General features: G+C 36.2%; 1 protein-coding gene and 1 pseudogene across 1 annotated transcript in view; one reads left to right on the forward strand and one right to left on the reverse strand.

Moving 5' to 3' along the window:
- The window catches only part of LOC102484555 (mono-ADP ribosylhydrolase 2), a 1,480,331-nt gene that overhangs the window by 830,628 nt on the left and 635,952 nt on the right, over positions 1–13,751 (reverse strand). The window lies entirely within an intron of this gene.
- LOC102473627 (G2/mitotic-specific cyclin-B1-like) overlaps positions 1–13,751 on the forward strand; it is an 86,822-nt pseudogene that overhangs the window by 1,083 nt on the left and 71,988 nt on the right.

A 13,751-nucleotide genomic window follows, 5' to 3' on the forward strand; every position in this document is an offset into this window, starting at 1 on the left:
CCAACTCTCCAGCATTACCTGTCTTAAACTGAAGAATCACTTCTTCCTGTTATGCAACACCTAGCTAAGAATATAGTCATGGTGAATCGTGGGCTTACGAAGCACATGACCATGAAGAATAAGCATGCCACATTTAAGCATGCTAAGATCAGCACTCTAGCACAGATGAATTCTGCACTAGTTCAAGATTTAGCCAAGGCTGTGGTAAAGGGGTAACTTGTAAGTTAGAGTCAGAGTATTACACCTGCAAATGAAATTGGCACCATGTGCCATCTGTACCTATTACCTTACATTTACTTTTAATAAAGTTTATGGACCTTTAAAAAAAAAGAGTAACTAATTATAGAAGTAAAGTTTTCTTTTAAAATGATACATGAAATATTCATTTTAAGACCCACCAAGAAAAATTCAGTAACAAGCATTCATAATTACAGTGTAGACGTAAATAAAACATATATTGGCAAATAATTATTAAACTTATTTGCCAGTAATTCTAAAAATTTAAGTTAAAAGGTATGCCAGGCATGTGTGTATGCATGCCCCAAATCTCACAACAAAATGAAGAAATGGAGAAGAAATTGCATTATGACCAGGCCCTAGTGGGGGATGATTTTTCCCTCTCCCTCTGTCATGCATCCTCTGGCAATTTAAAAAATAAACAACAACAAAAAAGATCATTGTGTTATCTAATGATCCTGAATATATAAACAGGTAGATAAAGTCTTACACACTTCCATAAAGCTAAAATAAGCCTGAGACCACATCCAGATAAAGAGAAATAACATAAAATTTAGAAAGACGTGGTTCTATTTTTCTTACAGAATTACAAACTGAAATAATAAATCACAGAAATCAAAGTAATATACTTGAATGTGGTGATGATTAAATCACTGTAATCCATTTGTTAAATATCAGAATTATGTACTATAATGGTTAATTATAGTGTATGTAAACTATACTTTTCAATTTTAAAACTTACTTAAAATTCATATGTGTAAATATAGTAATATATCAAAAATTATTGTATCACTATTAAATAGGGGTTAGCTCAAAAATACAATTATTCAACATTACAAAATTTATAATGGAGTTTCTTAAATTAACTAAAGAAAGTGGTACAAAAGAATCCATATTAATTGGCAAGATAATTCTGCATAACCCAGAAAAAATAACCCAATTGACATGAAAAAATTTCTCCTAGAAACTTAAAAAAAATTAATTATGAAATGTTAGGAGCATTTTCATTTATATTAGAACTTAAATGAGAATGCCACTGTTAGTGTTACACTACACAACACTGAATTCTGTCCTAGTCAATATAATAGGAATACAATTAATTCACTTAAATATTGTAAAATGAGACAAAGCTCTGATTAATTCTAGACAATATTGTAGTTTACAAAAAGTAAAATAGTAACAGAGAAAAATTTATAGTCAAAAAAGAATCCAGAGTAGCTAGACACAAGAACATTAAAATACAATATTTAATAACATCCCTATATGCCAAGTTAAAATTTTAATGAAACAAACATTATATTCACAATAGCGAGAGAAACTAATAAATACTTAGAAATAAATATAAAAAAGTGCAGTCAATGTATAAAATTCTGAAGAAACTATAAAGAAGATACAAATAAAAAAAAGAGTGTGTTGTTAGTGGATAATAAAACTTAGTATTAGGAAAAATGTGTGGATTCCCTAAATTATCAAATCAAATAAAACAACAAAAGAATGATTTTTAGAACTTAAAGTAATTTCTAGGTTCATCTGATGGGAACAATATCCATTATTCAGAAATCTAGGAAATTTCTAAAAGAAAAGAGCAATAAGGGGTAGCAGTCTCTCTAAATATCAGGCTATATTAGTTAAGAATAATTTATTAATATTTTTGTCTTTTTCATAATAGTCAGTCTAATTGTGGTAAAGAACATCTCATTGTGGTTACCAAAGACGGGAGAAGGTAGGGGAGCAGAGGGGAGACAGAGAGAGATTGATCAGTGAGTATGAAGTTATGGTCAGTTGGGAGAAATAAGTCCTGATGTTTTGTTGCACAGCAGAATGACTACGGTGATCAAATTGTATTGTATTTCAAAATAGCCAAAAGAGGATTTTGAATGTTCTTAAAAGAAATGATAAATGGTACCAGCAGATGGCATAATGGTTACATTGCTGGACTCCCACATAGTCGACTGCAGTTTGAGTCCTGGATTTGGTGGCTTGAAATTTATGCTGGGCATGTGTACATGAATACCCAAAATCCCAAGAGAAGACTGGAGAAGGGACTATGGTGTGGCCAACCCCCTTGGGGAGTGATTTCCTACTTTCTGTCTCTTTGTCTCTCTGTCTCTCCAGTGAGCACACACACCCTATAGTAAATAACTCTCTTAAAAAAGAAGAAAAAGAGAATGATAAGTGAGGTGATGGATATGCTTGGATACTTTAATTTTATTCTTAAGCAACATATACATGTATTGAAACATTATACTGTACTCCATAAATATGTACAATTATCAGAGCTTAATTATGTCCAAAAAGTCATGACATATTTTTGTTATTCTATGCAAAAATGTGTCATGACTTTTCTAACAACCCAATAAAAAACAAAATTAAAAAAATAATTTGTATCTAGACTTGATATAGGAACAACAACCAATGTCACAGAACAATAACTTCCAAAATAAGCCCCAATAGGTAGGAATTTCTGTATGTGATAAATGTAACATTTCAAAACACTGGGGCAAAGATGGACCTTATAATCATTAACTAACTTCTGTATGTGTGTGGGGGGGACACTGTGAAGCAACATATGTAGCAATTAAAACTATGCAGATCAAGGATATTTTGAGGAACTCAAAGTGTTTAAAATTTCATCAAGTCACCATTTGCATTTTCAATGGGTTAACCACAGAGAAAGGCAAATTGTCATTCCATGTGCACAGTTTGAAGTAAGCATTTCTCATTTCTCTTGGTCTTTTGATATTGAAACTAGTACTTGAATTTTCTACTGTTCTAGCAGAAAGTATTCATTCCTAGTGCCATTTGTTTAAACACACTTTTTTTTTTTTAATGCCAGAGGGTGCATACATAGACATGCACAAGAGAGACAGCAACTCCCAGTCTCCCAGTGGGGCCTAGTCATGCCACAATCCTTCTTCCTCTATCCCATCAAGATCCTGACCAGAAGCACACATGTGCCCAGCAAGTCTCTGCTAGAGCTGGGATTCAAACCAAGGTCAGTCACATGAAATCCAGTTTCCTTTGCACAACGCTCAACAGCTGTGCTATGGTCCAGCACAATACAACTTTCCTTTTGCATCCCTTTACATGGCACCCTTGAAGAAAGATGCTACTGATTAGATCGTCTCACCTAGAAGATTCTGAGAAAGACTGTAAGGGATCCAGTTGCTCAAAGAATGCAAACACCACTGTCAGAGTTAACTATTAAAATACACTCACCTGCACACACACACACACCTAATTGTATCTCATCAACCTTTAACCCAAGTCTTCAGAATATTTTTACTTAGTAGAATAAAAATATTAGGTTGTGGAAAAAGTCATGATGTATTTTTTTCTACGCAAAAATGTGCCATGACTTTTTCAAGAACCCAGGATCTGTACTATCTGTTCTTCCTTCACAAATTCACATTTCTCTTTTGGCAACCAACCCACGAATCTTTCCCAGTGTTTCCAGGGAACCATATCTGCCTTGTTTGTTTACTATTAGCAGTAGTTAGCTGTGCAAATGTTACAATAGTTTGTGACTGAAGGACTAATTCTACAATGTCATATACACATATGTAACATTATATATATTTCTAAATAGGTAGCTATATAATTATATGTAAAACAAGGCATTCCACTAAAACTCTTTAGTATTCTTTTTTTAAATTATTTTATTTAATTTCATTCATTCATTCATTCATTTTAATTTGACCAGAGAGACACAGAAAGAGAGAGAGAGGAAAGTGAGAAAGCAAGCCACCAGGTCTGGGACTCAAACCATGGTCGGCCATGTGGGAGTGTCCAGCGCCTTAACCACCACACCACTTGCCAGTCCCAAAACTCTTTAGTATTCTTGCTAGTACATTCTCTGCGACTTTCAGTTTAACCTACTCTTACACTTTACACAAATTTTTGGATTTGAGGTTATGTCAGTGACACAGGGTAACTGTAATTTGGGAGGTATCAGCATGCCATAATTTTTATGTATTCTAAAACCTCCACCTAAAAGCACACATGGTAATTTAAAAGCAATATGCTTTCATGCATACCAAGCTCCAAGTCAAACCTGCAAGATTCCTTTCTATTAGACTGCTTTTCCTATGTAAAAATTCTGGAAAGAACATGTCCACTTCAGCATCAAGCAGTTCCCTTACTCCAGACAGAACCTGGCTTCTCTGCTGAGGATGGAGTGACAAATGAAACTGTGATCCTTAGCTATAATGACTCGAGGCTACGATTAGGTGACTGGCACCTCCAATTTCCTGTAGAACCTTAGGCCAACTAATTGAAAAAAAAGCTTTGTTCCCAAAGGCTTAGTTAATTATAAAATTAGAGAATTTCAGAGTTGGAAGAAACCTTATGGAGGAATGATGTATCATTCATGTAATTATGCAATGCTTTATTCAACAGGTATTAACTTGTATAGAATTGACAACTTTTAATTCAGGCTTTTTCATTAAGGTTCACTGGATTGCTAGGCATTATCATTCTAAGTCATTTAAAAACTCTTTTTAATTAATCAGTTTTAAGGCTGCAAATTAGTTGACTTTATTATTTTTTAACCTTCAATTTTTTATTTTAAATGTATTTTATATTTATTCACTGAATATTATTACAGCATACAAAATGAGCTTTCTCAACCAGAATACACTATATATTGGCTAAAAGATATTACCATGCATGCTATGTTCAACAAATAATTTTCCACTTCTTGTTTCTTATATACTTTACTTCTCTCCTCTCCCTCTCACCCTCTGCCATTTCCCACCCTCTTCACACACTGTCTCTGGTATTCACAGTTGCTTTCCATGTTTTCCCCCCATTTTATTGATTCACAAAGATCTTAATTAAACTAAATACTTTCAATAGTAAGTACAGCTGCTATAAATATATCTATGAACACATGTTTGACTTTAGGCATAAAACTCAGTGAGCAGAATGAACATACTATAAAGTGGCACCTAGCTGAGGCTATATAGCTACTGCAATCATTAAATAAGTACTTTTTTTTATTTTTTGCTTGTTTTTATGTACTTTTTTTAATTTCAAGAAAAGCAGTTTTAGATCTAATAAGTCAAAATTTTAAAAATGTTAAGAAAAATTTGCTTAAGATTTAAAGCCCCGAAAAAAACTAGGATTCTGTTCAAACAATAAGTACATTTGAAAGCTCTTACTAGGCTCAATGTATTTTTATGAAGGAAGGTAAAAAGACACATACTATTTCTAAAAGATTTATCATTCTTCTCATATACACTGAATGTTTGTGTCCCCCCAAAATTTGTATGTTTTGAAGCCTTAAAGCGATGGCATTTCGGAGTGGGGTCTTTGGCAGGTACCTTGGTAGTGAAAGTGGAGCCTGCTTGATATGATTAGGTTATTTTAAAGAAAAAGAAAGCCAGTGTTTCTCTTTGCCATGTGAGGATATGGCAAAAAAATGGCCAGGTGGGGACCAGCAGTTGGCATAATGGCTATGTTGCTGGACTCCCATGTAGTGGACCGCAATTTGAGTTTCAGACCCAATGACTTAAACTCAAGCCAGGCACATGTGCATGTGTGCCCAAGATCCCGAGGGGAGAATGGAGGAGAAGGGATTGTGGTTTGGCCATCCTCCTGGAGGCTTATTTCTCCCTTTCTGTCTCTCTGTCTCTGTCTTTCTGGTGAGCACACACATCCTATACCAAAAACTCTCTCCAAAAAAGGAAGATAACTGTGTGTAAACCAGGAATAGGGCCCTTACCAAGAGACAAACTGGCCTGCACTTTGATCTTGCACTTCCCTACCTCCAGACCTATGAAAAATAAATGTTTAAACTATCCTGCTCACAGGATATTTGCCATAGTAACTCTATCTGAAACACACCAAAATGTACTATGTTTTAACTTAAAATAGCTTGATTTTAATATTAGTACTCTTTTCGTTAGACAGAGTTTTACCATGCCATGATGTTCTTGTCTCAGCCTCCCATCTGGGATAACAGGTGCATGCCACCAGGTCCAGCTCTTTTTTTAGATAGGGTCTCACCATTTTGCTCAAGCCAGTCTCAAACTCACAGTCCTCATGCATTAGCCTCCTAAGTCACTAGAATTTTAGGAGCATGCCATGACACCAGGCTTTAAGTTGGACTGCAAATCCAGCTGGGGCTTTGCATGTGGTCCCAGCCTGCAAAGCACAGCTTCTTAGCACAGCATGGTACTGTGGCTGAGCCTAATATCAGTACTTCTAAAGTGAGTTTAATTTATAGAAGGAAGCTTTAATTATCTCCACATGTCCTATAGATGGAAGAACAAATGTGTAAACAAAACGGGCCTGGGTAAATGAGGTGCTTGCAGGAAATCTGGGCTGACTTGAGTTTGCTGAACAGAAAAACACTTAATGGAAGTAGAATATTTCACTAGTATATAATGCAATGGGAATAGGCAGAAGGTGTGTGAAATAAGAAATGAAATTTAATTCTTGATAGCATTCGTTAGAGAAAGGAAGAAGAGCAGAAAAAATAGGACACCCCAATGCCAGGTGATACAAATGCAAAGAAAGCTGGTTCTTTGGAAGATTGATCTTGTCTTCTGGTAATTGCCTCTGAATGATAAAAGAAAGAGTGCAAAGTGTCCATGCATGCAGCTCCTCTCAGATATGTTCATGTTACCTTTCTTGCCTTCTCCATAGAAATCATGTTAGAATAAGGTATTCTATTTGCATTTGTCTGTATCTTACTATTCATCTGTACTTTTTTAAATGAATTTTGTACCATGGATATGAATAAATGCTTTATATACATTATATCCAGTATTTTAAACCACCTTGTAAGACAGATCTTAATAGTCCCATTTCACAGATAAGTACTGAATTGGAGAGATTACATTGCTGATCTAACATCACTATCTTAATTTATGCTCCCTTGAGATGAGAGCCTGAGACAGGACTTAAATATGGGGAGTTTATTCAGGAGATGATGTCAGGAAGCAGATTGAGGTTATGAGAAAGATGAAAGAGGGAAGGTCAGGCCAATAAAAGGGTCTATTACTGAGGCTACTGCTATAGTCAACTAGGGCTCAAATCCATTGAGACCTCCTAGGAAGAGTACAGATGCCTCCCAAGACAGCCCACCTAGACAGCAAGAGTTTGGAGAGTTTATCCAGGGTTCCTGACCTTGTTGGTTGACAGTTGTCTTTGGGGTATTAATGCCCCATGCTTCTGGCCACCACTACTAGTATGTCAGTGAGGAGCTCTAGCAGCACAGAGAAAGGAAGTAGGCAGAAAGATGAAAGACATGCTCATGCTTGAAGCGGAATGCTAGTAGTTTGAGATAAATTTGAGTGTGCACAGAATAGTTCACTGCATTTGTTTCTTAACTCAAAGAGAAGCCAAGGGGAGGTGCCACAAGACATCAGAGTTATTTGCTATAGTCACATAGGACCTCAGTTCCGGAGCCTGGAAATAAACCCAAACTATGGAGTTTCATCACCCATTTACATAACTCCCATGTACTCAACAGTATGCACTTGGATAAAAGAGACAGGAAGAAAAGACTGAGTTCAATTCTGACACATTTTGCTTCATGGGTATGCCCTAGACTGAGTGTGATTTTGAGAAATGACTTCTGAGTGCCTTTTATTATATGAGGATCTCATGGCAAAGAATGTCATTATAATATTCAGTCATGTATGTTTTCAAACACCTGGTGCTCACCTGAAGAAATGTAAATATGCTCTAATGCTGTAGGTAAAAAAAAAAAAATGGCTGTGTGGTCCTTATTAATATTTTTAGCTATATTTATTTTATGGGCAACAGAATATGTAATTATCCTGAATTGGGACCCTAATGGTAAAGTGCTTAACTTTCCAGGATACACAAATCACATCACACTACAGCAGCATCATTTCCTCTCTGCAAAATCTTTCCCATTTCATTTAATACTATGCCAGTGCTACTGAGTTATCATATGGTTTTAATCTATACAGTGTTTTCTGTAGAGTCTGGAGCAGATGTGTGGTATGGGCACTGATCAAAACAGTAGGGTAAGCTGCTGGGAGAACATCGAGAAGAAAACTTGAGGTGGCCAACTCAGAAGGATAATGCAGATAGGAGACACAAGAGCAGAACCACAGACAACTTGGGACTCAGGATCTCTTCTGGCATTCCAGATTTTGGAGAAAAGTGTTACCTATTATAGTTCAATAAAAGTAACGTATTAAATAGAAAATGAGTGTGATTTTAAAACACACCCAAGAGAAAAGGAAGCACATACCAAAATATGGCTACTGTGATTTTCTTCTACCTGTCTCAGTTTAGATTAAATAAAAAAGTAAAACCAAAGGAAGTCTTGCACACAGGTAGTTTGTTTGGGAAAGTAATTCCCAAGTAACTGGAACAGGAGTTGAAGGGAGTGGGAAGTGTGAAACAGAAAGGGGGAAGTCAATCCGAGGATGTGTAACTTAGCTGGTGACTAACGTGTACAATTACTGTTCATTCTCACTTGGAACTCTCTCAGAGAATGGACAGAACACACTTCAGAACTGTCCTCCTGAAACACAAAGAAAAGGAGCATTGTATCACTTGCTCCTATCCCATATTGGAAAAAGACTGAATCAGGTATGTGAATGCACTGACTAATTGAATCTCAAGAGAAACAGTTGGTAAGCACCAGAGCAGAAAACATATTGTAGTCTGAGATACAGCTAAGGTGAAGAGTTATCAATTATATCTTTGTTCAGCTGAGGTAGCAGTAGTGGATGAAGCAGAAAAGTGGGCTGAGAAGACATGAGATGGGGATAAAGCATGTCTAACATTCACATTAAAATAAATTCTGGGGACCAGCAGTTAACGTAATGGCTATGTTGCTGGATTCCCATGTAGTCAACCGTGGTTCGAGTCCTGGACCCGGTGACTTAAACTCACGCCAGGCACATGTGTGTGTGTGCCCAAGATCCTGATAGGAGAATGGAGGAGAAGGGATTGCAGTGTGCCCATCCCCACTGGGGGGTGATTTATCGCTTTCTGTCTCTCTCTCTCTGTCTGGCGAGCGCACACCCCCTGTAGCAAAAACCTCTCCAAAAAATAAATAAATAAATTCTGTCCACCAAAGTATATAGAACATAAAACAGGGTGACCAAATTATACACACTTAAGTAATGTAAAAATAATATAAACCCTGAATTATGGAATTTTACAATGCATAAAAGGATATTTTTAAATAGAAAATCTATCCAAGAATTCTTTTTCTTTCATCCTTTTACTTTTTAAAGGGTTTTGCCATAGGACACATGCACTTGCTAGAGAGAGACAGTGAGAGGAAAAGTGAGAACTCACTCTCAAGAGAGATGACCACACCACAGTCTCTTTTCCTCCTTTCGCCTTCTGGGATTTGGGGCAGGCATGCACACATGCCTGGTGTGATATTCTTTTATTTTAAAAAATTTATTATTGTATACATTCAATTGCTATACATCTTTTAGCTTATAAAGAGAATTTACCCAACATGAAATACACATCAGACCAGACCCGTTGAGAATACTATATACATTATCATCAATAGGTAATAAACCATTTCTGTGTCCCATGTCTTACCTCTCTATTTTGTCTCCCTGATTTCCTTCCCAACACTCCTTTGAGAGATTTTTGCTGCACTTGCTAGAGAGTCGCCAGAAAGACAGAGAGATACAGAGAGACAGAAAGCGAAAAATCACCTCCCAGGGAGGATGGTCACGCCACAATCCCTTCTCCTCCATTCTCCTCTTGGGATCTTGGGAACATATGCACACAAGCCCGGTGTGAGTTTAAGCCACCAGGTCCAGGACTCAAACCACGGTCAGTTACATGGGAGTTCAGGGACATAGTCATTATGCTAACTGCTGATCCCTCCTTCCCAACACTCCTTACCTCTCCCACCCTCCCTCCATGCTGTCTCCAGTGTCTATAACAATTTTCAATGATTTCATGTCCTCCAATTTTTCACTCTTTACCATAGAGTGCAGATGTTTGGTATACTCTTAAGTGGAGGCGTATAATGTCTCTCTTTCATAGCCTGATTTGCTTCACTTAGCAATAAAAATTCCATATTTGTCCACTTTCTATCAAATGCCAGGTGTTTGTTTTTTTTTGTTGTTTTGTTTTGTTTTGTTTTTTATGGCTGAATAGTATTCTATGGAATATATGGGCCACACTTCTTCAATCCATTCATCTGTTCATGGACATTTGAGTTGGTTCTATGCCTTAGCAGTCATGAGTAATTCTGTAATAAACATAAATGTACAAACACTTTTCTAACTGAGAATTCCCTTGACTGAGTCTTCTCCTGTCCTTTGGGTAGATACCCAGAAGTGGGATTGCTAGATCAAATGGTAATTCTATTTGTAGATGTTTGAGGAGCCTCCATATTGTTTTCCACAGTGGCTGGACCAATGTACATTCCCACCAACAGTGTAGGAGAGTTCCCCTTTCAACACCACCCTGCCAACATTTATCATTTTTCATATTTTTAATCTTTGCCATTCTGACAGGAGTTGGGTGTTATCTCATTGTGGTTTTAATCTGAATCTCCTATATGATGAAGATATTGAGCATTTTTTCATGTTTTTTGGTTGCTCATATGTCTTTCTTAGAGAGTTGTTTGTTCAGCTCATTTTCTCTTATTTCAGTTGGATTAATGTTTTTTTTTCAGGTAAGCTGCTTGAGTTCCCTATGTATTCTATTTATCAATCTATTTATCTGAGGCATAGTTAAAAAAAAAATTCTCCCATTCCAAGTATTGTCAATTCACACTAATTACTGCGCCTTTTGCTGTGCAGAAACTTTTTAATCGGATGTAATCTCACATTTCTACCTAGTGTGATTTTTCAAAACACCAAGTCCAGGATTTGAATTGCAGTCCACCATGTGGGAGTCCAGAGCCTAAATCACTATGCCATCTGCTGGCCACCTAACCTAGCTTTTGAATTAAAGAAGTCATGCTACAAGGTATTTATTTTAGTAAGGTCAAGAAAAATAAACAACACAATGAAAGAAGAAATAGTGAATGTTTAAATCACTTGTTTTTAACTTCAGATACACATTAGAACTATATAGAAAGCTTTTAAAAAACTACAGAAGCTCAAATCTCATAATTAGAGATTCTGGTTTGATTGGCTTAGTGTGCCAAGATCTAAGGACTTTTTAAAGTACCTCAGGTAATTCTTTTTTTTTTTTTTAATAGAGGTTTTTGCCTTAAGGTGTGTGCCCTCACCAGAGAGAGAAGGAAACAGAGACAGTGAGAGGGAAAGTGAGAAATCACCCCCTCCAGGGGAAGGCCACACAGCAATCCATTCTCCTCCTGGGATCTTGGGCATGTATACACATGTGACCGGTGTGATTTTTCAAGTCACTGGGTCCAGTACTTGAACTGTGATCAGCCCTGTGGGAGTCCAGCGATGCAATCATTATGCCATCTGCTGACCCCATCCCCAGGTAATTCTAACGTGCAGCCAATATTCAGGAATGGCAACTTAAGTAAATCACAAGTCAATAAAACCAAGAATGTAAAGCCAAGTCCAAGTAGGATGTAGAATCCTAAATGTTTTTTTCTCTAATTCAAATATTTAGATCTTATGTGTCTGTTGAGAATGTCTATACTGCCATTGTTTTGGATTTCCAAAGGGGTCTCCAGTGCAAGATTCACAACATCAGTCTTTTCAAACTGCTCACAGGTAGACTGGTAGTTATTCATTTTATTCTCACAATGGACTGACAGGTGAGCAGAGGATCAGTTTAACTTTTTAAATGTGTTCTGTAGAGATAAAGCTCTGCAATGACTGACTGAATAAATAAATTCATTGATAATAAATGAGGCAATCTGCTTCTGGATGTTTGCCCTCAAAGTATGCATTACTAAGTAAGCTTGAGGTCATTAAAATGTGAAAACAGTAAAAGAACACTGACAAAGGAACATATGTCTACTGAGTGTTTGACTGGTGCAAGTTGTTAGTTTCAAGTTTTCTTTCTTTTGCAGAAAAGTAGGACATAAGGTCAGGACTAACTCATTTTCTTTTTCAACTATAATGCAGCCATCAGTACTTTGACCTGACCATCCTCTTAGGAGAAGTCAGGGTTTCACCATCATGTGTTTCCAAAGCACAATCCAGGACATGACTGTCTCCTTATATTATCACCATAAGTGTCTTGAAATACAAAATGAAGATACAACAGATAATATCCAATTTTTGCTTGAGAGTTGCAAGTAACATTTTTTTTAAATAAAAATGATAATACTAGCTTTTGGTATTTTTTCAAGCAAAGGGAGAAAAAAAGTAAATCCTATTTACCAAGAAGAGAGATGGAGTAACCAAGATAATGGAATAATGCAGTTAGAGGCACTGCATATTACATGTGCATAAATTTCCAGTTTTCAAAAACTTAAAACACACTGAACTACTCTTGGTGCTAAAACTACTCAGGGATGATCAGGATTTTGCTGAGCAATTAAGTTCATCATTGCAACCATCTGCCACCAATACAATATGGTCAATTTTCTTCCAAACTGGCTCACATCTATGTAACTGAGTTAGCCTTTTCAACTAGATTATCTAGACTTACATGTCTTTTTTTTTTTTTTTTTTTTTTTTAAAGAAAGACTTCTAATCAACCTGCTTTGAAAAATTCCTCTTAGCAGCAAGGCACTTAATTATCTTGCTAACCTTTTGTTCAGTTGCTTTGCAAATAATGACATGAAACATTCCGTCTTTTTACTTCCAAGCTTTTCTTCTTCTTGATTAGATTCTACTTAAATAGCATCATGTTCCTTCAAATTCCTTCAAGATGAGGGATTTTCTCTAATCACCTGAAACCTGCTGGTCTGCCTCTTTAGCATCCTGAGATATCTCATTCAATGAGCTTAAATCAACAATGCAACTACTTACTCCTAATAGACTGAGTACATTAATTTTCATCTCTTTATCAAGCGTTTATATTCAAGTATACAAAGTAAAGTAGATTTGGAAATACAGGATGACTGCAATACATTAAAACAGGCTTCCCTCCCTTTGACCAAGTTTTAAAATATACTTTACATAAAAAGAAAGTTAATATAATCTAATTAGATATTTGCAAGAAAAACAAAACCATTTAAAATAAAATGTGATAACAAAAAATTATTAACCAAATATTGAAATTATTTTCCCATGAAACACACAAAGAGCAAGTATTAAACATGTATTTTAAAACTGTAAGATATCATTTGCACCTGTTACATAAAGATTGAGTATAAGAATAGAATACAGTTGTTTCCTAAGGATGGAGGAAGAATGGGTTATATTTTTTTCATATAGGCCAATAATGTAAATTAAGAGAGGATTAAATTTGGGGCCAGCAGGTGGCATAGTGGTTAAGGTACTAGATTTCCACATGGCCAATTGTGGTTTGATTCCAGAACCTGGCAGCTTGGGAATTATGTAAAGTGTGTGTACCTCTGTGCCAAAAATTCCTAAAGGAGAATGGAGAAGGGATTGCAACATGGCCATTCCCCCAGGATTAATTTCTTTCTCTATCTCCTCTCCTCT

This window comes from Tupaia chinensis, unplaced genomic scaffold, assembly GCF_000334495.1.
Source record: "Tupaia chinensis unplaced genomic scaffold, TupChi_1.0 Scaffold000101_1, whole genome shotgun sequence".
Classification (NCBI taxonomy): domain Eukaryota; kingdom Metazoa; phylum Chordata; class Mammalia; order Scandentia; family Tupaiidae; genus Tupaia; species Tupaia belangeri.